This window comes from Pristiophorus japonicus, chromosome 4 (assembly GCF_044704955.1).
Source record: "Pristiophorus japonicus isolate sPriJap1 chromosome 4, sPriJap1.hap1, whole genome shotgun sequence".
Lineage (NCBI taxonomy): Eukaryota > Metazoa > Chordata > Chondrichthyes > Pristiophoridae > Pristiophorus > Pristiophorus japonicus.
In genome coordinates, this window is record NC_091980.1 from 112276513 (window position 1) to 112299845 (window position 23333).

At 46.1% G+C, this 23333-nt stretch overlaps 1 long non-coding RNA gene across 1 annotated transcript in view; it reads left to right on the forward strand.

Moving 5' to 3' along the window:
- LOC139262139 (uncharacterized) overlaps window positions 1-21777 on the forward strand; it is a 52010-nt gene extending 30233 nt beyond the window's left edge. The window contains exons 2-3 of the long non-coding RNA XR_011592910.1: window positions 16584-16671; window positions 19663-21777. This is a non-coding gene — a long non-coding RNA (uncharacterized lncRNA). The remainder of the gene's footprint in view (window positions 1-16583; window positions 16672-19662) is intronic.
- The last annotated feature ends 1556 nt before the right edge of the window (window positions 21778-23333 follow it).

The window sequence follows — 23333 nt, forward strand, 5'->3', positions numbered from 1 at the left end:
GGCGTTCATTGCCACCAGTGACAATACTAAGCAAATCTCTCAGCACACAAGTGCTGCTACACGTACTGTGAACAAAATGATGCTGTTTTCAAATCGCAACGTACAGGGCAGGTCACACATGTCTGCAGCTGCACGTCCACAGATGTCTCAGAGTCCATCATCAAGGGTGATGAATGCAACGCCATTAACACCTTGTTGGCGCTGCGGGAGTGATCATCGTTTCCATTCACGCCGATTCAAAGGGTACATTTGCAAGGGCTGTGGAACAATGTGACTACTTCCAACGTATGTGCAGGTGAGCTGCAAATCCTCTTAAACCTGCAAACCACCATGTTAGAAACATAGAAAAACATAGAAAATAGGTGCAGGAGCAGGCCATTCAGCCCTTCTAGCCTGCACCGCCATTCAATGAGTTCATGGCTGAACAATGTTGCAGAGGAGGACAGATCCACAGAGGATCATGACGAACCAGAGCCTCAGACCGGGGAGGCAGAGGTACATGGGGTGCACACATTCACCACGAATTGTCCCCCGATAATGCTGAATGTTGAACTAAATGGACTCCCGGTGTCAATGGGGCCGAACACGGGCGCGAGCTAGTTCATCATGGGTAAAAAGACTTTCGAAAGATTGTGGTGCAGCAAGGCCTCAAGGCCAGTCTTAACTCCAATTCGTACGAAACTAAGAACTTACACAAAAGAACTGATTTCCGTAATCGGAAGTGCTACTGTAAAGGTCTCCTACGATGGAGCGGTGCACAAGCTACCACTCTGGGTGGTACCGGGCAATGGTCCCACGCTGCTCAGCAGGAGCTGGCTGGGAAAGATACACTGGAACTGGGATGCGTCCAAGCGCTATCACCCACTGATGACACTTCATGTGCCCAGGTCTTAAACTGGGCATCGGGAAATTCCAAGGAGCAAAAGTACAGATCCACCTAATTCCGGGGGCGCGACCCATCCATCACAAGGTGAGAGCAGTACCGTACATGATCAGAGAAAGGGTAGACATCAAGCTAGACCATCTGCAATGAGAGGGCATCATCCCACCGATCGAGTTCAACAAGTGATCCAGCCCAATTGCTCCTGTCCTCAAAGGGAGATGGCATCAGAATCTGTGGCGATTACAAAGTAACTATTGATTGTTTCTCCCTGCAGGACAAATACCCACTACCAAACTCTTGCAACGGAAGGAAAGACGTTCACGAAGCTCGATTTAACTTCAGCCTATATGACGCAGGAGCTGGAGGAATCATCGAAGGCCCTCACCTGCATCAACACGCACAAAGGCCTTTTCATCTATAACAGGTGCCCGTTTGGAATTCGATCAGCGGTGGCGATATTCCAGAGAAACATGGAAAGCTTACTGAAGTCGGTCTGTGGTCTTCCAGGACGACATCTTGGTAACAGGTCGGGACACAGTCGAGCATCTGCAGAACCTGGAGGAGGTTCTTAGTTGACTCAACCGCGTGGGGCTCAGGTTAAAATGCTCGAATTGCGTTTTCCTGGCACCTGAAGTGGAGTTCTTGGGGAGGAGGATCGTGGCAGATGGCATCAGGCTCACTGATTCGAAGACAGAGGCAATCGGGAAAGCACTGAGACCACAGAAGGTAATGGAGTTGCGGTCATTTCTAGGACTCCTGAACTACTTTGGTAGCTTCTTACCAGGTCTCAGCACACTGTTAGAACGACTGCATGTCTTACTACGAAAAGGGGACGAATGGGTTTGGGGCAAAAGCCAAGAAAATGCCTTTGTAAAATTGTTATGCTCAAACAAATTGCTTGTGTTGTATAATCCATGTCAGTGTTTGGTGCTACCTTGTGATGCATCGTCCTATGGCGTCGGGTGTGTATTGCAACAAGCTAATGATTTCGGGAAACTGCAATCGATTGCTTATGCATCCAGGAGTCTGTCTAAGGCTGAGAGAGCCTGCAGCATGATTGAGAAAGAAATGTTAGAGTGTCTATAGGGAAAAGTAAATGCATCAATACCTGTTTGGGCTAAAATTCAAATTGGAAACTGACCATAAGCCACTCATCCCTGTTTTCCAAGAGTAAAGGGATCAATACCAATGCATCGGCCCGCATCCAGAGATGGGCGCTCACGTTGTCCGCATACAACTACACCACCCGCCACAGGCCAGGCACAGAAAACTGCGCCGATGCTGTCAGTAGGCTGCCATTGCCCACCACGGGGGTGGAAATGGCGCAGCCCGCAGATTTAGCCATGGTTATGGAAGCATTTGAGAGTGAGCAATCACCCGTCACTGCCCGGCAGATCAAAACCTGGACGAGCCAGGACCCCTTATTGTCCCTAGTCAAAAACTGTGTGTTTCACAGGAGCTGGTCCAGTGTCCCAGTGGAAATGCAGGATGAGATAAAGCTGTTCCAGCAGCACAAAGGTGAAATGTCTATACAGGCAGACTGCCTTCTGTGGGGCAATCGAGTAGTGGTTCCCAAGAAGGGCAGAGACACCTTCATCAGTGACGTCCACAGTACCCACCCAGGCATCTAATGATGAAAGCGATAGCCAGATCCCACGTGTGGTGGCCCGGTATCGATGCGGACATAGAGTCCTGTGTTCACAGATTTAATACATGCTCGCAGTTAAGCAATGTACCCAGGGAGGCGCTGCTAAGTTTATGGCCTTGGCCCTCCAACTATGCAGGCCCGTTCTTGGGTAAAATGTTCCTTGTGGCTGTAGATGCGTACTCCAAGTGGATTGAATGTGAGATAATATTGGCTAGTACGTCCGCTTCCACCACTGAAAGCCTGCGGGCCATGTTTGCCACACTTGGCCTACCCAATGTCCTGGTGAGCGACAATGGGCCATGTTTTACCAGTGCTGAGTTCAAAGAATTCATGACCCGCAACGGGATCAAACATGTCACATCTGCCCCGTTTAAACCAGCGTCCAATGATCAGGCAGAGAGAGCAGTGCAAACCATCAAGCAAGGCTTGAAGAGGGTAACTGAAGGCTCACTGCAGACTCGCTATCCTGAGTCCTGCTTAGCTACTGCACGAGACCCCACTCACTCACTGGGATCCCACCTGCTGAACTGCTCATGAAAAGAGCACTTAAGACAAGGCTCTCGTTAGTTCACCCCGATCTACATGAACATGTAGAGAGCAGGCGGCTTCAACAAAGTACATACCATGATCGCGCAAATGTATCACGTGAGATTGAAATCAATGATACTGTATTTGTATTGAATTACGGACAAGGTCCCAAGTGGCTTCCCGGCACTGTTGTGGCCAAAGAGGGGAGCAGAGTGTTTCGGGTCAAACTTTCAAATGGAATCATTCGCCGGGAACACTTGGACCAAATCAAACTCAGATTCACGGACTATCCTGAGCAACCCACCTTGGACCCTACCTTCTTTGACCCCCAACAGACACACCAGTGGCAACCGGCACCACGGTTGACCACGAAGCAGAACCCATTAACCACAGCAGCCCAGCAGGACCCACTACACCAGGCAGCCCAGCGAGGGCCCAACATTTGATTCAACAATACCAGCTTTCACACCGAGACGATCAACCAGGGCAAGAAGGGCCCCAGATCCACTCACATTGTAAATAGTTACACTATTGACTTTGAGTAGGGGGGGGGTTGTTACATATGTAAACTTCTATATACTCTGTACAGCCACCAGAGGGCTCATCCCCTGGAGTCCCAAACGATCCCATAATCTCTTGGGAGCACAGGTATTTAAGAAGGCCTCACAGGTTGGAGAGGCACTCTGGAGACCTGCAATAAAAGACTACGGTCACACTTTACTTTGAGCTCACAGTGGTCAATCTGACTCTTTCTCGATACATAACACTACCCTTTACAAACAGACTCTGTTTGTTCAGCTGATACTTATTCAAGTGCTCAGGCACTCTGGCCTTGAGATTAACCTCTCCCCCCATCCCCAACATTGGTGGGAAAGGATTGGGTGGCGGGGGTGGGGGCGTAAAGAGTTAAATAATGGGAAGACCTCCCAAACATGCTGAGCATGTGCCCTCCGATTTTTTTTTTACGGTGGCAGATATCATGGCTCCGAGTTTCCCGCCATGGAACACCTCATCAATATGGGTGCAATTGGGAGCTCGATTTAAAATTCACTGCTGCTGCATAGGTTTCCCAGGGGTCTGGAAACCCAGCAAGGAAAGGGAGGCAGGAGCTGCCAGGTCCACAAGGTAAGTGGCTTTTCCAGCACTCCTTGTGGGAGGAGCAGGAGTATTCGCCTGCCCCTCAAGGAAGCCTTCAGCCTTCCCACCATCCTCTCCCCTGGCCAATCATGGCATCCAAACACCCACCCCAAAGCCACAATGGCTGACCTTCCCTGCCCCTGTCGCTACATCCAATCTCCCCACCCCCACCAGCTACGATGTCTGATCTCTTCACCCCTTCCCTACGCGCCCCCCCCCCCCGCCCAAAACCGTGATGGCTGACCACTCACGGTTGCTTGGGACCATCCCCAAGGATCCTTTTTCGGCCTCCCACGCACCTTCTTTCCTCTACCCCCCCACACCCTTGTCTCTGATGATGGATTCCAGTAATGTCCCCGTAATTGATGCTAAACTGACAGGTCTGTAGATACATGATTTATCCCTCCCTCCCTTCTGAAATAATGGAGTGACATTTGCAAATTTCCAATCATGCTTTGAAGCCCAACCACAGATCAATTTATTCAACTACAATTAGGTAAGGGAGAATGGTAACAGTGAGCCAAGGCATAATCAAAGCAGTCAAATCTTAATGGCAACTCTGCTTCCAGCATCCTATGTCTTACAAAATCTTAAACTGCTATTACCTTTGGCCACAAATGTCAATAAGGTGATTCTTACATCATTTGATGTAAGGACGATGTTTCTCCAGAAATACTAGGGGATCGAGGATCTAGCGAAAACGGGGAACTGAAGGAAATCCTTCTTAGTCAGGAAATTGTGTTATGGAAATTGATGGGATTAAAGGCCGATAAATCCCCAGGATCTGATAGGCTGCATCCCAGAATACTTAAGGAAGTGGCCCTAGAACTAGTGGATGCATTGGTCATCATTTTCCAACATTCTATTGACTCTGGATCAGTTCTAATGGTCTGGAAGGTAGCTAATGTAACACCACTTTTTAAAAAAGGAGGGAGAGAGAAAACAGGGAATTATAGACCAGTTAGCCTGACATCGGTGGTGGGGAAAATGTTGGAATCAATTATTAAAGATGAAATAGCAGCGCATTTGGAAAGCAGTAACAGGATCGGTCCAAGTCAGCATGGATTTATGAAAGGGAAATCATGCTTGACAAATCTTCTGTAATTTTTTGAGGATGTAACTAGTAGAGTGGACAAGGGAGAGCCAGTGGATGTAGTGTTTTTGGACTTTCAAAAGGCTTTTGACAAGATCCCAGACAAGAGATTAGTGTGCAAAATTAAAGCACATGGTATTGGGGGTAATGTATTGACGTGGATAGAGAACTGGTTGGCAGACAGGAAGCAGAGAGTCGGAATAAATGGGTCCTTTTCAGAATGGCAGGCAGTGACTAGTGGAGTGCCACAGGGTTCAGTGCTGGGACCCCAGCTATTTACAATATACATCAATGATTTAGATGAAGGAATTGAATGTAATATCTCCAAGTTTGCTGATGACACTAAGCTGGGTGGCGGCGTGAGCTGTGAGGAGGATGCTAAGAGGCTGCAGGATGACTTGGACAGATTAGGTGAGTGGGCAAATGCATGGCAGATGCAGTATAATGTGGATAATGGTGAGGTTATCCACTTTGGTGGCAAAAACAGGAAGACAGAATATTATCTGTAATATCTCTTACTATACAGTATAAATGCACACGAGGTCCATACTTGAGAGAAGGTCACTCTGTGACCAGTAACCTTTATTAGCCAGCACTGAAGTGATGAAGGTGGGTGGAGCTTCTCCTTTTATACCTGAAAGTCCAAGTTAGGAGTGTCTCCCACAAGTTCATCACCTAGTGGTCAATGTTCTCACAGTGTACAACTTAGGTCAGTTTATACATGGGTTACAATGACAGTTAAATACATGACATCACCTCCCCCTGAATTATTGGGATCACAGGTTAACACTCCCTTGTAGAGTGCCTGAGTTGGGGCTCCGGTTGTTGGGCGCTGACCTGAGTGTCTGCTGTTTGCAGTGTCTCAGGCCTGTCTGGACTGCCCACAGTGACTGGGCTCTCCTCTGCTTGGTTCCGGTGTTTGGTCACCTGTGGAGGAGTGAACTCTACATCGTGTTCCTCCTCTGCTTCTTCTATGGGGTTGCTGAACCTCCTTTTTATTTGATCCACGTGTTTGCGGCAGATTTGTCCATTGGTAAGTTTAACTACCAGAATCCTATTCCCCTCTTTGGCAATCACAGTACCTGCGAGCTATTTAGGCCCTGCAGCATAGTTGAGGACAAAGACAGGGTCATTGACATCAATACATCGCGCTCTCGCATTCCCGTCATGGTAGTCACATTGTGACTGGCGCCTGCTCTCAACAATTTCTTTCATGGTGGGGTGTATAAGGACTAACCTGGTTGTGAGCGTCTTTTTCATTAGCAGCTCTGCGGGTGGGACCCCTGTGAGCGAGTGTGGTCGGGATCTATTGGCCAACAGGAGGCTTGATAAGCAGCTTTGTAGGGATCCCCCTTGGATTCTGAGCATTCCCTGTTTGATTATCCGCACTGCTCATTTCGCCTGGCCATTTGAGGCCGGCTTGAACGGTGCCGTTCTGACATGGTTGATACCATTTCCTGCCATGAAGTCCTGGAATTCAATGCTTGTAAAGCACGGGCCATTGTCGCTGACCAAGACGTCCGGTAGACCATGGGTGGCGAACATTGCCCATAGACTTTCTACCGTGGCAGAGGATGTGCTTGAATTGAGAATGTCACACTTGATCCATTTGGAATAGGCGTCTACTACAACCAAAAACATTATTCCCATGAAAGGACCTGCGTAGTCCACATGGATGCGTGACCATGGCTTGGCGGGCCAGGACCAGGGGCTAAGGAGGGCTTCCCTGGGCGCATTGCCCAGCTGGGCACACGTGTTGCACCTGCGAACACAAAGTTCCAGGTCTGCATCTATCCCTGGCCACCAAACATGTGACCTGGCAATTGCCTTCATCATGACAATGCCTGGGTGCTCATTGTGGTGTTCTTTGATGAACATCTCTCTGCCCAGCTGGGGCATGACTACTTGGTTTCCCCATAGTAGGCAATCGGCCTGAATCGAGAGTTCATCCTTGCGCCTGTGAGATGGTTTGAATTCCTCAGGGCATGCCCCGTACGTGGCTGCCCAGTCCCCATTCAGGACACATTTCTTGACTAAAGACAGTGGCGGGTCTCTATTTGTCCAGACTTTAATCTGACGGGCTGTCACGGGTGAGCCTTCGCTTTCGAAAGCTTCATCAGCCATGACCATCTCAGCAGCATGCTCGATTGCCCCCTCGGTGGTGGCTAGTGGGAGCCTGCTGAGTGCATCGGCGCAGTTTTCAGTGCCCGGCCTGTGCCGAATTGTGTAGTCATAGATGGCTAACGTGAGTGCCCACCTCTGTATGCAGGCCGATGCATTTGCATTTATGGCCTTGTTGTCGGTCAAAAGGGACATTAGAGGTTTGTGATCTGTCTCCAGCTCAAATTTCTTGCCAAACAGGTACTGGTACATTTTTTTTACAACATATACACATGCAAGCGCTTCCTTTTCTACCATCCCGTAGCCCCGTTCTGCCTGGGACAGACTTCTGGAGGCATAAGCTACCGGCTGTAACTGACCCTTGGCATGAACATGCTGCAACACACACCCAACCCCATAGGACGACGCGTCGCACATTAAAACGAGTTTCTTACATGGGTCATATAGCGTTAACAGATTGTTAGAGCACGAAATTTGTTATGCTCCATCAAAAGCCCTTTCCTGGCTGTCCCCCCAGACCCATTCATGACCTTTGCGTAGGAGCACGTGTAGTGGCTCTAACAGCGTGCTCAATTTGGGAAGAAAGTTACCAAAATAGTTCAGGAGCCCCAGGAACGAACGCAGCTCCGTCGTGTTATGGGGTCTGGGTGCTCTCTGGATTGCTTCTGTTTTGGACGCAGTAGGTCTGATCCCGTCTGCTGCTACCCTCATCCCCAGGAATTCTACCTCTGGAGCTAGGAAGACGCACTTTGCCTTGTTCAGTCGCAGACCTACCTGGTGTAGTCTGCGTAGCACCTCCTCCAGGTTGCGGAGGTGTTCTTCAGTATCACAACCCGTGATGAGGATGTCGTCTTGAAAAACCACTGTCCTTGGAATCGACTTGAGGAGGCTTTCCATATTTCGTTGGAAGATCGCGGCGGCCGAGCGAATCCCGAAGAGACATCTGTTGTACTCAAACGACCCCTTGTGTGTCGTGATGGTGGTCAGCTTCTTCGACTCACTCGCCAGCTCCTGGGTCATGTAAGCTGAGGTCAGGTCCAATTTTGAAAAAAATTTGCCATCGGATAGCGTTGCAAAGAGGTCCTCCGCTCTCGCTAGCGGGTACTGGTCTTGGAGTGACACCCGATTGATGGTGGCCTTGTAATCACCACACATCCTGACCGACCCATCCGCCTTGAGCACTGGCACAATCGGGCTCGTCCAGTCACTGAATTCGACTGGCGAGATGATGCCTTCCCTCAGCAGGCAGTCCAATTCGCCTTCTATCTTTTCCCGCATCACGTACGGCACGGCTCTGGCCTTGTGGTGTACTGGCCTGGCGTCCGGGTTTATGTGAATCACTACTTTGGTTCCTATGAAAGTGCCAATGCCGGGTTGAAATAGTGAGTCAAATTTGTCCAGGATCTGTGAGCATGATACTCGCTCCACAGAAGAAATTGCATTGACATCTCCCCATTTCCAGTTCATGACAGCAAGCCAACTCCTCCCCAGCAATGCGGGACTGTCCCCCGGGACAATCCAAAGTGGCAACCTGTTCTCCGAATCTTTGTGGGTCACGACTACCGTGGCGCTGCCTAGCACCGGAATGATCTCCTTTGTATATGTCCGTAGCTGTGCGTCAATTGGCAATAATTTTGGCCTCCTGGCCTTGGACGCCCACAACTTGTCGAACTGTTGGATACTCATCAGGGACTGGCTGGCCCCCGTGTCTAGCTCCATTAATACTGGGATGCCATTAAGGAGCACTTTCATCATTATCGGTGGCGTCCTGGTGTATGAACTGTATATGTGCTCCACATGAACTCGCTGAACTTCAGCTTCCAGCGATTTCCCCCATTGTCCATTTGGCCTCTTAGGGCTTACATCGTCCCCGTCCTCCTCATACATCAACCTGGCTGCAGGCTTCCTGCACATACGCACCAAGTGACCGCTGAGGTTGCAGTTTCTGCAGGTATATTGCTGATACCTGCAAGCTCTGGCTGTGTGTTTGCCTCCACACCTCCAACATGAGCCGTTGATGAAAACAAAAGGTCCATTACCAGTCGATCATCTCTGACTGTCTCTGTAGCTGTCCTTAAGCGCACCATTGACAGGTGATGATGGCCCCATTACTGGCCGTGTTGTCCCTTGCGATGGCATGAATCGCCGTTCAGCTAGCCATTGTCTCTGTTGAATTCCCCCTTTGGGTTCGATTACATGCTCGGGCATGTCCGATTGCCCCTGCCTGACTGGAGAACTGTGTGTCGCGTTAACAATGTTGACTCCCTGTCCATTTGCTGCTTTTAAACCAAGATTTTTGTCAAACATTCTGGTCTCTTCCTCCCCTGAGATAAATGTCTGGGCCATCAAAGCCGCCGTTTCCAGGGTCAAGTCTTTGGTCTCAATCAGTTTCCTGAAAACCCCAACGTGCCCAATGCCCTCAATAAAAAAGTCTCGCAGCATCTCTGCTCTACATGCATCTGGGAACTTACATAGGCTCGCCAGTCGCCGGAGGTCTGCCACGAAGTCTGGAACGCTTTGCCCTTCTCGCCGCCGGTGCATATAAAACCGGCGTCTCGCCATGTGCATGCAGCTCACCGGTTTAAAGTGTTCCCCGATCAACTTACTGAGCTCTTCAAAAGTCTTATCCGCCGGCTTCTCTGGCGCTAGAAGGTCCTTCATCATGGAGTTCATCCTGGATCCACAAACCGTCAGGAGATGAGCCCTGCGTTTGTCGGCCGAATCCTGTCCCAGCCATTCCTTCGTGATGAAACTTTGCTGTAGTCTCTCAATAAAATCGTCCCAATCATCACCAAAACAGTACCTCTCGTCTGTGCTGCTAGTGGCCATGCTCGCCTGGTTTAAATCCCAGTTTCTCATCGCCAATAATATGTCCTTACTATACAGTATAAATGCACACGAGGCCCATACTTGAGAGAAGGTCACTCTGTGACCAGTAACCTTTATTAGCCAGCACTGAAGTGATGAAGGTGGGTGGAGCTTCCCCTTTTATACCTGAAAGTCCAGGTTAGGAGTGTCTCCCACAAGTTCACGACCTAGTGGTCAATGCTCTCATTGTGTACAACTTAGGTCAGTTTATACATAGGTTACAATGACAGTTAAATACATGACAATCTGAATGGTGACAGATTAGGAAAAGGGGAGGTGCAACGAGACCTGGGTGTCATGGTACATCAGTCATTGAAGGTTGGCATGCAGGTACAGCAGGTACAAATGGCATGTTGACCTTCCTAGCTAGAGGATTTGCGTATAGGAGCAGGGAGGTCTTACTGCAGTTGTACAGAGCCTTGGTGAGGCCACACCTAGAATATTTTGTTCAGTTTTCGTCTCCTAATCTGAGGAAGGATATTCTTGCTATTGAGGGAGTACAACGAAGGTTCACCAGACTGATTCCCGGGATGGCAGGACTGACATATGAGGAGAGACTGGATCAACTGGGCTTGTATCCACTGGAGTTTAGAAGAATGAGAGGGGATCTCATAGAAACATATAAAATTCAGACAGGATTGGACAGGTTAGAGGCAGGAAGAATGTTCCCGTTGCTGGGGAGTTCCAGAACCAGGGTTCACAGTCTAAGAATAAGAGGTAAGCCATTTAGGACCGAGATTAGGAGAAACTTCTTCACTCAGAGAATGGTTAACCTGTGGAATTCTCTACCACAAAAAGTTGTTGAGGCCAGTTCGTTAGATATATTCAAAAGCGAGTTAGATATGGCCCTTACAGCCAAAGGGATCAAGGGGTATGGAGAGAAAGCAGGAAACGAGTACTGAGGTTGAATGATCAGCCATCATCTTATTGAATGGTGGTGCAGGCTTGAGAGGCCAAATGGCCTGCTCCTGCACCTAATTTCTATGTTTCTATCTTTCTTCCCATATTTTAAAAATAAATTGGTTTAAATCTGATGGTATACTATCGGACTTACATTACCAACTTCATGTTTGCAGCTCTTAGGATCTAATATTTTTCTTCCAAGTAATAATTTCAGGAGTTTGCAATACTTTGATATTTTAAATGAGTGGATCTGGTCCACCAAAGAAGCTAAGTACAAGCCTTCAGAGTTACAGCAAAAACAAAATTAAAATATCAATCTTTTATATAACAGTGCTAAAAATAATGATTAGTGACGATATTTGCCATTGCAGATTGAATACAATCTTTCCATGTAGGCTGATGACAGAATCAATTCGTAATGATCCTCATCCTTCTCCACAGACACACACAAGATAGATCTGATTTTCAATCACTAAAGGACTTTCTCTTGAGTTGAAATTTGTATAGCACTGTATAGAATTGAAGCTCTCAAGGACAAGATCTTTATTAGTTTAATAATAAATCTATTGTTGCGTCATTTATTGTTAATATAGTAGTGCCTGATGTAACTGATTATTTATTATGTTGTTTTTAAGGGATGTGTTACTTTAGGTAAGGTGAATACTCTTTGCATAGATTAATGAGCTTAGGCATTTACAATATTACCCAAACAGATATTGAATAGATCAAAGCAGTTTCAAGATGTACTCCACCATGAAAGCAGTTTTACTTTCAGAAAATGCTTCAATTTCCTTGCAGGAAAGAGAAATTGCAAATAAAAATTTGTGACTATCCTGTGACACAAGGAAGCAAGTTGTTTCAGAGCAGTATTTGCATAATCCGGAATCATACTTTCTCATGTTGCTCAAGATGTGGTTTATTAGCACAAAGATGTTCTTGAATCTTGTACTCATGATCATCAGCCTCTTGCCGATCACAACAGCACTTTTAGGCAACACAATGACCAATTAAAAGCAAATTTAAGCAAAAGCTGGATTTGTTTCTGGCTGCGATGGAGATTAACTCTTTCAGAAGATAGATACTGCAGTGAATTTAATGGCCAGAGTGATCTGGACTAGTTTCGATTGCCTAGGTGGGTCGGAGAAGAATGTCCCAGATTTTTTTCCCCCAGATTGGCCTGGGTTGTTTATCTGCTTTTTTGCCTCTCCCAGAAGATCACATGGTTTCGGATGGGGTGGAGTGTATAAGTTGTGATACATAAGGTATCGCAATTGTGTGAGACAGGCTCAATAGACCAGATAATCTTTACCTGTCCGTCACTGTTCATATTCATATGTATCAACTAATCATGATAACAGGGACAGATGCTATTATGTCTGTGATGTACTTATGAATGACTCCATGAGGCAATGTGTTGTACTCAAACTGTGGTGACCTTGGTCCTTTATTCCAAACTCCAGAGTGCTGTGCAAGCATGGTGTGCAGCCTTTTATACTGGGCCCTGCCACCAAGGCAGGAAACCCCCGGTCTCCACCAGTTGCACCCTCTAGTGGTGCCAGCATGTATATACACAGTGTAAGCCTTATTGATAGTACATCAGGTAAACAAATCTCCTTCTTATGCAACCATACAGTGACTACACAGAGAGTACATCCATAGTCTGCATATACAACATCACTCTCTCCAAGTCCTTTGTGCCCATTACCTTTGCACTATGTGCTCTGGCTTAGCTCTCCCCAGACTTAAGTGCCAATAGCCCTTGCACCTTGGCTGTGCTTTGGCTTGGCTCTCTCCCTGTTAACCCCGAAGTCCTTTTCCCACAACGATGGGTGGTGGTTGCCAGATTCGATGATGCAGTGGAGATTCCAGTGGGTTCTGGGTGTGATCCATGTGTGTGTCCATGGCTACATATATCCATTTCCCACCCTCCCCATAGCGAGATCATGCAGCTGGCCCTTTACATTAACATACAGGATCGGACACAGTGCAAGTACAAAGAAAGGAAGAAAAAAAATGTTTTTTACAGTTTGTATCGTGACACCTTGGTTCAGTGACTTACATTCGTTATGTTTTACAGTCGTGCACCAGGATTGGGTAGATTGCATTCATGGTTCAGTCATGGTCAGTATTGAGGTAGCAGTACAGGTATGCAAGGACGCTAGTTCCAGAACAACTGGACGGGGTCCTAGTCGTCTGATGGCGGCGCTGCACCCCCTGCTAGCGGGCTGGGCTTGGTTTGCTCACTTTACCAGGACTCGGCCTTTGCTGTTGCCTAGTGGTGGGCAGAGCCACAGATGTTTGTGGCCTCCCTGTCCTCCTTTAAGGGCTGCAGAGTCTTCTGCCTGCCCTCTAACGGTGTTGGGAATCTGGCTGATCCAGGTCCCGTTTGGGGAACTCGTTGGTTCTGACCTTTCGCTCCCGGACATGGCCGAGGTAGCGACTCGATCTGGGGGCTGCGCCGTCTCCACCTGGATGGTGGGCAACGGCGGCCGACTGCGCGTATTGGCGCCGTTTTCGTTTCCGGGTCCGTAGCGAATAGTGCCATCGGGTGTCTGCAGCGTGGGATAGACCTGGGGCAGGGTATCAGGATCAGTGCCTTCATCCTCCTGAGGTCGCTCGTTTGCTACTTTTGGGGACACTCCATTCCCGACATCTTGCAACAACATTTTGCTCACAATCTTAATCGGTTCGTTACATTGATTGCCATGCATACAATGTCTCTTTAAGTTCAGTTGGTTGCAGGTCTCCTTTAAGAGAACCCTGCTGGCTTTACCCCAATCAAATCCTTTGTTAGACACCACGTGTTGGTCCCTCAGCATTGCACCTCGTGGTATTGCTGCGGCCATCTTTTTTTTCAGCCACGCTGCACCTCGCTGCAGCAGGGACGCCATCTTGCCTCTGTCCTCGAGGTCGACTGCCTTGATCCTTCTCTCCTGCGATTCTGCCACAAAAGCTGGAAGAGTACCTGTGAATTCGATCTTCCTCCCCAGAAGTCCTGCCACTGGAGCCAGGAAGGTACTTTTAGGTCATTCCGGTCGGATCATTGCCACGCAGTCATGATGGACAGTCTGTGCCTTAGGTGCTGCGCTGGTCTGTTCTCTGGTGCCTGGCCCAAGCGAAAGTGAGGTTTTGCTCTGCCTCTGAGCGCGGGGGACATCGATTGCTGGAGTGAAGAGGTCTTCCCATTTCCACTGGATCTTCCCCATCCACCTTCTTCCAAGTAGCGTTGGACCATCACCTGCAACAATCCACAGAGATAACTTATGCACCACGCCATTATGGATCAGCTCCTTGGTGTAGGTGCTCAACTTTTCCTGTACTGGAACCAGCTTGGGTCATTTTTCGTTCCATAGCCTCTCGAAGGCATCCTGGCTCATCACTTACTGGCTCGCTCTCGTGTCCACTTCCATGAAGACTGAAATGCTGTTTATCTCGACTTCCATCTTCACTGGAGGACAATCAGTGGTGCAGGTATACACTCCATACACTTCTTCTTGGGGCTGAGCTGCCTCTCTGGCCAATCATCATACTCCCTGTTGGAGTCAAAGTCATCTACCGACTCCTCTGCTGGACGGTGAGTCGTATTTCTTTTACACATACGCTGGCGGTGGCCCTTCATGTTACAGGCTTTGCATACGTACTCAGCAAACCGACACTGGTGAGCTCTATGGTTTCCTCTGCAATGCCAGCATGGTGCTGGTATTCGATTAGCACTCCTCGGCGGACTCTGAGTTCTGGAACCCTGAGGTTTGTGCTCTCTGCCCTGGGCAGAGCCACGTTCTACAGTCTTGCCTGTGAAATGCACCATTCTGTGTACAGTACTTGCCGGGTTTGAATCCACAGGATGAATGATTTGCTTGATGCTGCAGGTCGAGGTCATGAACGCCTGACTGATGCTGATGGCCTTCTGCAGGTTGACTGTGGTGTCGGCAGATAATAGCTTGTGAAGGAGGCCCTCGTGGCCGATTCCATAACGAAGATGCCTCGCAATGCTTCAATGAGGTGCGTTCCAAAATCACACGGTGCCGCAAGTCTCCTGAGGTCGGCAGCATATTTTGCAATCTCCTGGCCCTCAGGTCTGCGGTGAATGTAGAATCTGTGCCTGGCCGTGAGGATGCTCTCTTTTGGTTTTAGTTGGTCGCGAATTAGTTCAGACAGCTCATCATATGTCTTATCTTTGGCCCTCGTGGGTGCCAGCAAGTCCGTGATGAGGCGGTAGACCTCGGGCCCACAACTGGTCAGCAGTATAGCCTTGTGTTTCTCCGCCAATGTGTCCGTCTCCCCTGCCAGGTCATTTGCCATGAAATATAGCTCGAGGCTTTCCGTGAAGGCATGCCAATCGTCACCCTCTGCAAAGTCTTTTAGTGTGCGAAAGGTAGCCATGATCGCGTGACAGTCCTTATTCTCATCGCCAGTTATTACGTCTGTGATGTACTTATGAATGACTCCACGAGGCAATGTGTTGTACTCAAACTGTGGTGACCTTGGTCCTTTATTCCAAACTCCAGGCACAAGCATAGTGTGCAGCCTTTTATACTGGGCCCTGCCATCAGGGCAGGAAACCCCCGGTCTCCACCAGTTGCACCCTCTAGTGCTGCCAGCATGAATATTCACAGCGTAAACCTTATTGACAGTACATCAGGTAAACAAGTTTCCATCTTACGCAACTACACAGTGACTACACAGAGAGTACATCCATAGTCTGCATATACAACAGTTGCAAAAGAGGCTTTTAGTTCAATAATCTTTGCTCCATTAAAACATTCTGATTCCATGGACAGATACCAAGCACTTTGTAATGCAGGCACTTCGGACCACTGTCTTAGTTCTGCTACTTCTGATTTCACAGATAGGCCAGTTGCAATAAATATAATTTCTGTCCTAATAACAGGCCAGCTCCAGTATTGAATGATAGCTTTTAACATCTTAAGGGAAGATCATGAGAGTGGTGATTCCTCTCCCAGATTGGTTCGATGCCAAGGTGCTCCTTTGTTTCTTAAAGAATTCCCAATCAATCTGCTTCTTCTCCGGTTGCTCTTGAGTCTAGTTCTTATTTCTTCAATGTTATATGTGCTTCTCGGTTCTCCTGCGTCAGCCTTTTATTGAAGCAGCAACTTCAGGGAAAATAGCAGATCCCTTGCCATTCGATTGTGGATTCAAACCAAACATTTTTGTATATTGCCCCACATTACTTAGGCTCAGTGGGGATATAACTAAAGTCTTTTCAAATTGCTGTCAATTTCCTCCTCATTCCCATGTTACCGCTATCTCAGTAACAAATAGAGCTCTGCTGTTATTTCTGGATTCATAGAAAGATGATTATCTCGGTAGCATTTCCAGTGATTTTGTGATCAGGAAGCTTTGCAATCTTCATGCGGAACATTTGTCCTATTTCCCAACAGACAAACTGGAAAAAACAGAGAAGAAAGCAGAAGGAAAAAGCAACATAAATCGGAGAAACAAGATTGTTACTAACTCACAACCAAAAGGGTATGAGTACAACTCTTCAGCATTGGATACTACCCAATATATAAAATGAACCTGGGCAGCCAGAGATACAAAGCTAAGGGAGACTGTATCTAGTCAGAAGGAACATGATTTCAGTATGATCTCTACGTTCTATATCACAACTGAGACTTTTATAACCAAAAGCAAGATAAGTACAATATGAACAGCTGATTGTGACTTAAAAAAATTAATCATACCTTATGCTGCTGTACAACAAAACTGCTTCAAAGTATTAGAAATGTCACTGCATTATGGCTGTCATCATTCTCTGCACACACCCCAAAATGTATTAAGACAGATCACAAATGCCATGTTCAGGTATACCTCCGAGTTCATTCAGGTCCACATGGACCTCACCCCCATTACTCATCCACCACCAATTTCTACCAAACACGAGGCACACCTCACATTCCTAGCTTCACCTCACCCTCACACACTTACCACTGCTGCAAGCCTCATACCCATATTTCACAGCTTGAACTGTTATTCAACCATGAACAGTCTGTTATTCAACCATGATAACCACATCACCCAAAAACATTGCACCACACTAACACACTTTCCTTTCTCGTGCAGGAAAAGATAGCACATAACCGGCGCCAGCAGAACTTAACTGGCAGGGGATAGGCGTGCCTACCTCACCTCACCCACATGGAGGAGATGGTGCTGGCCATTCTTGGCAGTGGCACAGCTGAACCTGTGACCAGCAGCAGGGCTGAAAGAATGCAAAATGCCGATATCTCATACATTATCCTCCTTCTCACATCACACTTCTCCCTCATCCCTTCTGATTTACAAGCTGCATATGGTGTAAACATGCGCCTCTTGCTTTCCCCCATTTCTCTCACCACAACCCTTATGTCTTTCGCATTTCAAACACCCAAGAAATCCAACATGCCTAGCCAGTGGTTGAACAAGGAGAGGAGAGTGAAGAAGAAGAAGAAACACTTTCACTTGATTTCACACTCCCAGCCGCCAGCTCAGATACTGACACTCTGCTTACTTTAGAGGATAGGTTAGATGCGGGTTCTGCATGTGGTGAGTCACCGGGCACGAGTGGGCTGCTGCCAACTCCCCAGAGGGCAAGGTTGCGCATGGGTTCTGCTGCACAAGACTCAGGTGATGCTTTCGATATGGTGCTCTACAGAAGAACACTGATGGGTATGCACAATTAAATGCTTGGTGCATTGGCAGGCCTGTCACAAAGCCTGAATGCAATGTTAAGGAGCATTGAGGAGTCAAGCTCCAGCCTTGCACAGAGCTTTGGGCAGAGCTTGGAGCGCATGATTTCCAGATTGGAAAGGTTGGGCAGATCTATTAACACACTTGTGGATCATGCCGCTTATGATGGCCGAAGTCTCCACTCCTATGGCAGTGCAAACAGAAGCCATCCACCATCTAAGTGCTGCAATGGAAGCTCAGACTGAAGTCAGGCAAGCTCAGCTTGCTACCACGCAAGCACAGGCTACTGCCATCAGTCCAGCAGTCTACCCCAGCAGATTACCAGGATTGCTGAGGCGCTGTCCCCAGGGGAATGGTAATGGATCCATGGAGGCTGATCCTGCTGTCTTCTTGCACGATGACAGCATTCATACTGCCACTCTGCCAGTACCATTGGTGTTGCCTGTCAGCCAGCCAGCCCAGACTACTGCCGCCCATGTCGAGGTGGTACAGTCCGAAGTTGGGCCTATTAAGCCAGAGCTCCTCGAAGTCTTCCTGCGAGGCCACCTGCCAGTGTAAGTCAGCAGCCTTCCACCAGCCATGCTGCAGCTGTAGGAGCACTAGGATCGGCAAAGACACAAATAGGATGGTCACTAAGGAAATGCACTCGGGTGTTAGTTGTTTTTTTGATGCAATATTGAATGGATAGATGTACAAAGTTGTATTGGAATGTTTGCTTTGTGTTGGCTTTTACTTCAGCATTGTGACCAAGAGGACGCTGTGATGGTCAGTAACAGGGAAGGTAAGGTGTGGGACTAATTTTGAATGGGGAATTGGGGTGTAGTTGATGATTCAGTCCCGGATATCCCGGCCAGAAAAGGGCTGTCTGAGTTGTTTCCTTCCTTCCGCTTCCTCCTTCTCTTCCGCCTCTTCCTCCTCCTCCTCCTCTTCCGCTTCCTCTTCTGCTTCTTCATCTTTCTTCTCCTCCTCCCTCTTTGAGCAATTTATCCACTTTGCTGCCTCTGCTCCATCTTCATGTCAAGCTGAAGCCCAAGGGGGACTGCAACTAGAGCCCCCAGGACTGAGAGCAAGTGGTGTTCTCAGAGGCCTTCCTTTCAGAGCCATGTCCAGTAGCACTCCCTGAACACTTAAACAACTTTTTAAATGTCTTGCACCAAGCCACCACTCGAACAAACTGTGTAGGAACCAGTACTGTCCATGGAGGCAGCCACATTCTCGTAATTCCATGTGCCACTAATCCACTAGCAATCAAGTTGGACTCCTCCATCGTCTCTGTTATTGTGGGGAGTGTAAGTGGCACATCTGTCAGTAAGTTGCTAATGCACGTCTAGCATTCTCCCTTGCAATGATAGCTCATGGGGTTCAGCATCTGTGTCCACCTGAGCAGAGCTTTTGCTCACATTTGCTGAATTCCCAATTTTAGTCATGCTGTCGTATAAGGGCCCTAATCAATGCTAATCAGAGGGTATTCTTGTGTATATCCCATGTTTACCTTGGAACTGGCCAGGTGGCTCAATTCCTAACGACTGTCATGCAGACAAGTTAGCCACAGTCTAAATTCTTGGTGTGCCTTGAGTTAGCTGATTTTGCATGGGACAGCAGTTGGAGTGCTACAATTGGCCTAAGTATTCCTGGGAAAGGAAGAAGAAAAAATAGAAAAGCTCCTCATTGCTATCCAGTAACCCCTGCTGGAAAGTGCACATCAGGCGAGAACAGAATTTGGCTCAATTTGTAATACACTTCACAGTTGAATACCTTGCCAAAATTCACTGTTTATGTTCATACATTTAGAATTGCCACTTGGAACAAGGGTTGATGCCTCCTGAACAATTACTCCAGCAAGAGACACCAAGAGAGATGGGGAGATGGAACTGGCAGTAAAAGAAGGAAGCAGAAATATATAAAAAGGGGACTTATTTTGTTTTTCTGATTTGTATATTTCTTGTATTTTACTCATCCTTGAATTTCTGTGATGTTCATTGAGGAAGAGCAAATTATGGTCAGTCAGGAGAAAGAGATTATGAACCAAAACAACTTAGTATTGTGCTTTTTTTAAAAGAAATTCCTGTTTGATGAAGAAATCTGTGTACTGATCAATGCCTTTGTTACAGAAGAATTTCTGCTCCGAACTAGAAATTGTCTGTTCTTCCTTTATCAATGTTATTTCATTGGCATGTTGTATCTACTACAATCTGCAGTTTAGTTGCGGATTATTTCTCAGTAAACCTGCAGTAAGTAAGCCTTGCAAACTGTTAATCCCATAAATGAGCATCGTCTCACAACAAGAAGATGGAGCATACTGGCAGTCAGTGTCCACATTGACAGCTGCTGTCAATACAAGAATGAAATATAATAAAGCCTCCTTCATGATTCAATCAGTATATATTATACTGTAAAACTTGTTATCTAGACACCTTCACTACGGAAGTGTGTTTGTAATTTTGAACTTGTCATAACTTTGAAGCTTTAATATAAATAAAGAACTTTTATTTGAGGAGCCTTTCACGATCTCAGGATGTCCTAAAGCACTTTACAGCCAAAATGAAATTCTTGACCATTTGAACCCGACCTGGAATCTGCTATTTCCATAACCTCTCAATCTGGAACATATACAGAATTAGTGCAGATTTGCAAGCCTCGGGCAGTAAAACAAAGAGCTTGGGAATGGATAAATATGTTCCCTTGTAGGAAGCTGAGGATTTGATCTCAAATCCAGTAGGAGCCAGGAAGAAAGTTAGGAGTTGGGACCAAGCAGGACAGAGATCCCAGTGCGCAGGCTTTGACACCCTTTTTAACTTACCATTTACAGCAATCTCCTTTCTCTACCACTGCAAAACAGTACCATAAACAGCCCTGACGCTAGTGTGTCTGAGACTCCACTTGTCCTTTCCCACATTCTGTCTAATTGCTCACTGGGCCTGGTGTGCAAGGTACGAGTCAAGATAACTGATAAAGTGAGTTGTCCCATGCATAAGTTGGATAACTGAGGGGCTCTTGTAAATATTACTAGAAAGAGAGTATTTGCAGGTTTGTAATCTAATCTTGGATTTCAATGATGATTTTTTTTTAAAGTCAATTTGTTGTTATAGTTTATAACATTATCAATTTCCTGAATAAATTACAGGCTTGTAATGACTGCCAGATAGTCAATGTTCTATATGTATAAGAGACATATAGTTAGACTATATATAACAACCTCAGTTATCCTGACACCTTAAGATTGCTAGATTTTTGCTGCTGCTAGAGTAAATTTACCTACTTGGTAGCTATTACTTTTGAAAGTGCAATGCGTGCCTACTAAATTAATAAATTGGAAATTGTCTTTGTTTTATAATTATCATACACATCCTTGTTGAAAACACCCTTACTGTATCTGACATTTGCATTGTTCTGGACATGTAATAATTACAAGCAAAACATTTACTTTTAGGAGTTTCATTAATTTTAGTCAGGTCTATGAAACCCTGTATCACAAATAGGAATATATGTCTTTCATGTACATTAGGTCAAAGTGTTAATGTTTAAAATGGAAGCCACGGCTTTGCTAGGTATAAAATAGAACATGGGTGACTGTCAAGCTGCAAGAAAGGGCAAATGCCATTTGATCAGGAACCAGTTAACTTAAAGCTGCTTTGATCTTGAGTGAATTGTATAAGGGTTATGGTAAATGTATTTCAGGCAATGTGCATTTAACTTCTGATTAGTGGGTACCCTATGTATCTGTCCATTAAACAATTCAATGTGATCAGGATTAATTGTTAGATCTGGACTATGTTAATTGTATGTGGTAGAGAATAAAGATGCAGGTTTCCATTTGCAAGGGGCTCAGTGTGCTTACAGAAACTGTTACCCAAACAGTTGGTGGATTGACTTGAACAGTAACACTGCTATGAGCCAAACCATTAACATATCAACATGTCTCGTGTCCTTTAAAATTAAACAGATGAAAAAATATAAACACATGCGCTGTATTTCTCTGAAATAGCTCATCAAACTCCTGATCAGCTGGTTGAGTCCTAGTGGCTTGTGGGATTGTTTACTACATATTTTCACAGTCTGTGAAAAGAGAAGCTGAATACAGATTAGGTGAAGATTTATCCTGCTTTCAGCTTTGTTCAGCATTGTAATGCCTGTCAGACCTATGAGATCTGATGTGTTTTCATTGGACCAATCAGCAAGACAGCTTCTAAACACTTGTTCCTTAGAGGATTATTTTAGGCATGATTTGTTCAATATGTGGGGAAAAAAACACTTCAACACTTTTTTTTGCTGAAGAGGCCATCACAATCATAAAACAACAGCATGAATCATATCTGAATAAAAAGCCTTGTTCATCTTAGTATATTCAAATATAAGTTGAATATATTTATGCTTATTGTTTATATTTGTAAAACAGTTTATCATGAATTTTAATTGCAAAATTATGCAGTTGTGTTCAACTAATCAATCGTCTTACACTTGAATGATTTGTAATTCACTATTATCTTGAAAGAGGGTTTCTTATGGATTATGACTGCTCAGGAACCATAGACAGGCAGATTTCAAAGTGTCTGTTTAAAAACCAATGCGGAAGAAGCCTGGTATTTTTTTTAATTCTAAAGTCTCGAAGTAAAACTTGAAAATGTGATAAAGCTTTGTTTTGTAATTCAGTGTGTAGACAGGTCTTAGCTTACAAAATTATTTAGCTAATTATTCATACTGAGTTGATGAATTATCTAAATGTTACACAATTATTTATTTCTAAAAAGTTTTTTTTACATTATTCAGTTTTATCAGAGAAAATGCCTTGGCCTTAATATGACTGACGCACCCACAAATTCCACAGAACAGGCACCAAAGTGTGCACTTGATGGAAAGATCTATGATATCAGCTCCTTCAGGGGTTTGTTTTGTTTGTTTTCCAAGCAATCAGCCAGGATGATGTAATGTGTGTGTATAGGTTTGCCATTGGCCATGCAACCTCTCACAGCAAGTCTTACTGAATTTTTTTTAAATGCTGATTCCGAATGCAACAGGAATGGTCAAAACTACAGCAATCAATACATAACATAATAAAAGTAAAGGTTCTAACAGTAGTTGTCATGTATGTGCTTTTGGAATCACTAGCCACTAGGTGGCGTCACTGTTGGAGGCGCGTGCAGCCCAAGTATAAAAGGCAAGCCATTTTGTATATTAGTCACTTTGGGCCTTAATAAAGCAGAGCCAGGGCCATACCTCTTGGGGTTAAACAGTACTCAGTCTACCAGTTATTGCATACACAACATTTGGCAACGAGACAACAAGAACCTTTTCATGCAAAAATGAGCACAATTGGATTGATGGAGCAATTTGTGGAAGGGGAAGATTGGGCAGACTTTGTGAGCCTTTTGAGCCAGTTCTTCGTGGCCAACAAAACAGAGGAGGTCGTCAACACAGATCGGCACCAGGCGGTGTTGCTCACGAGTTGCAGTCCAAAAATTTAT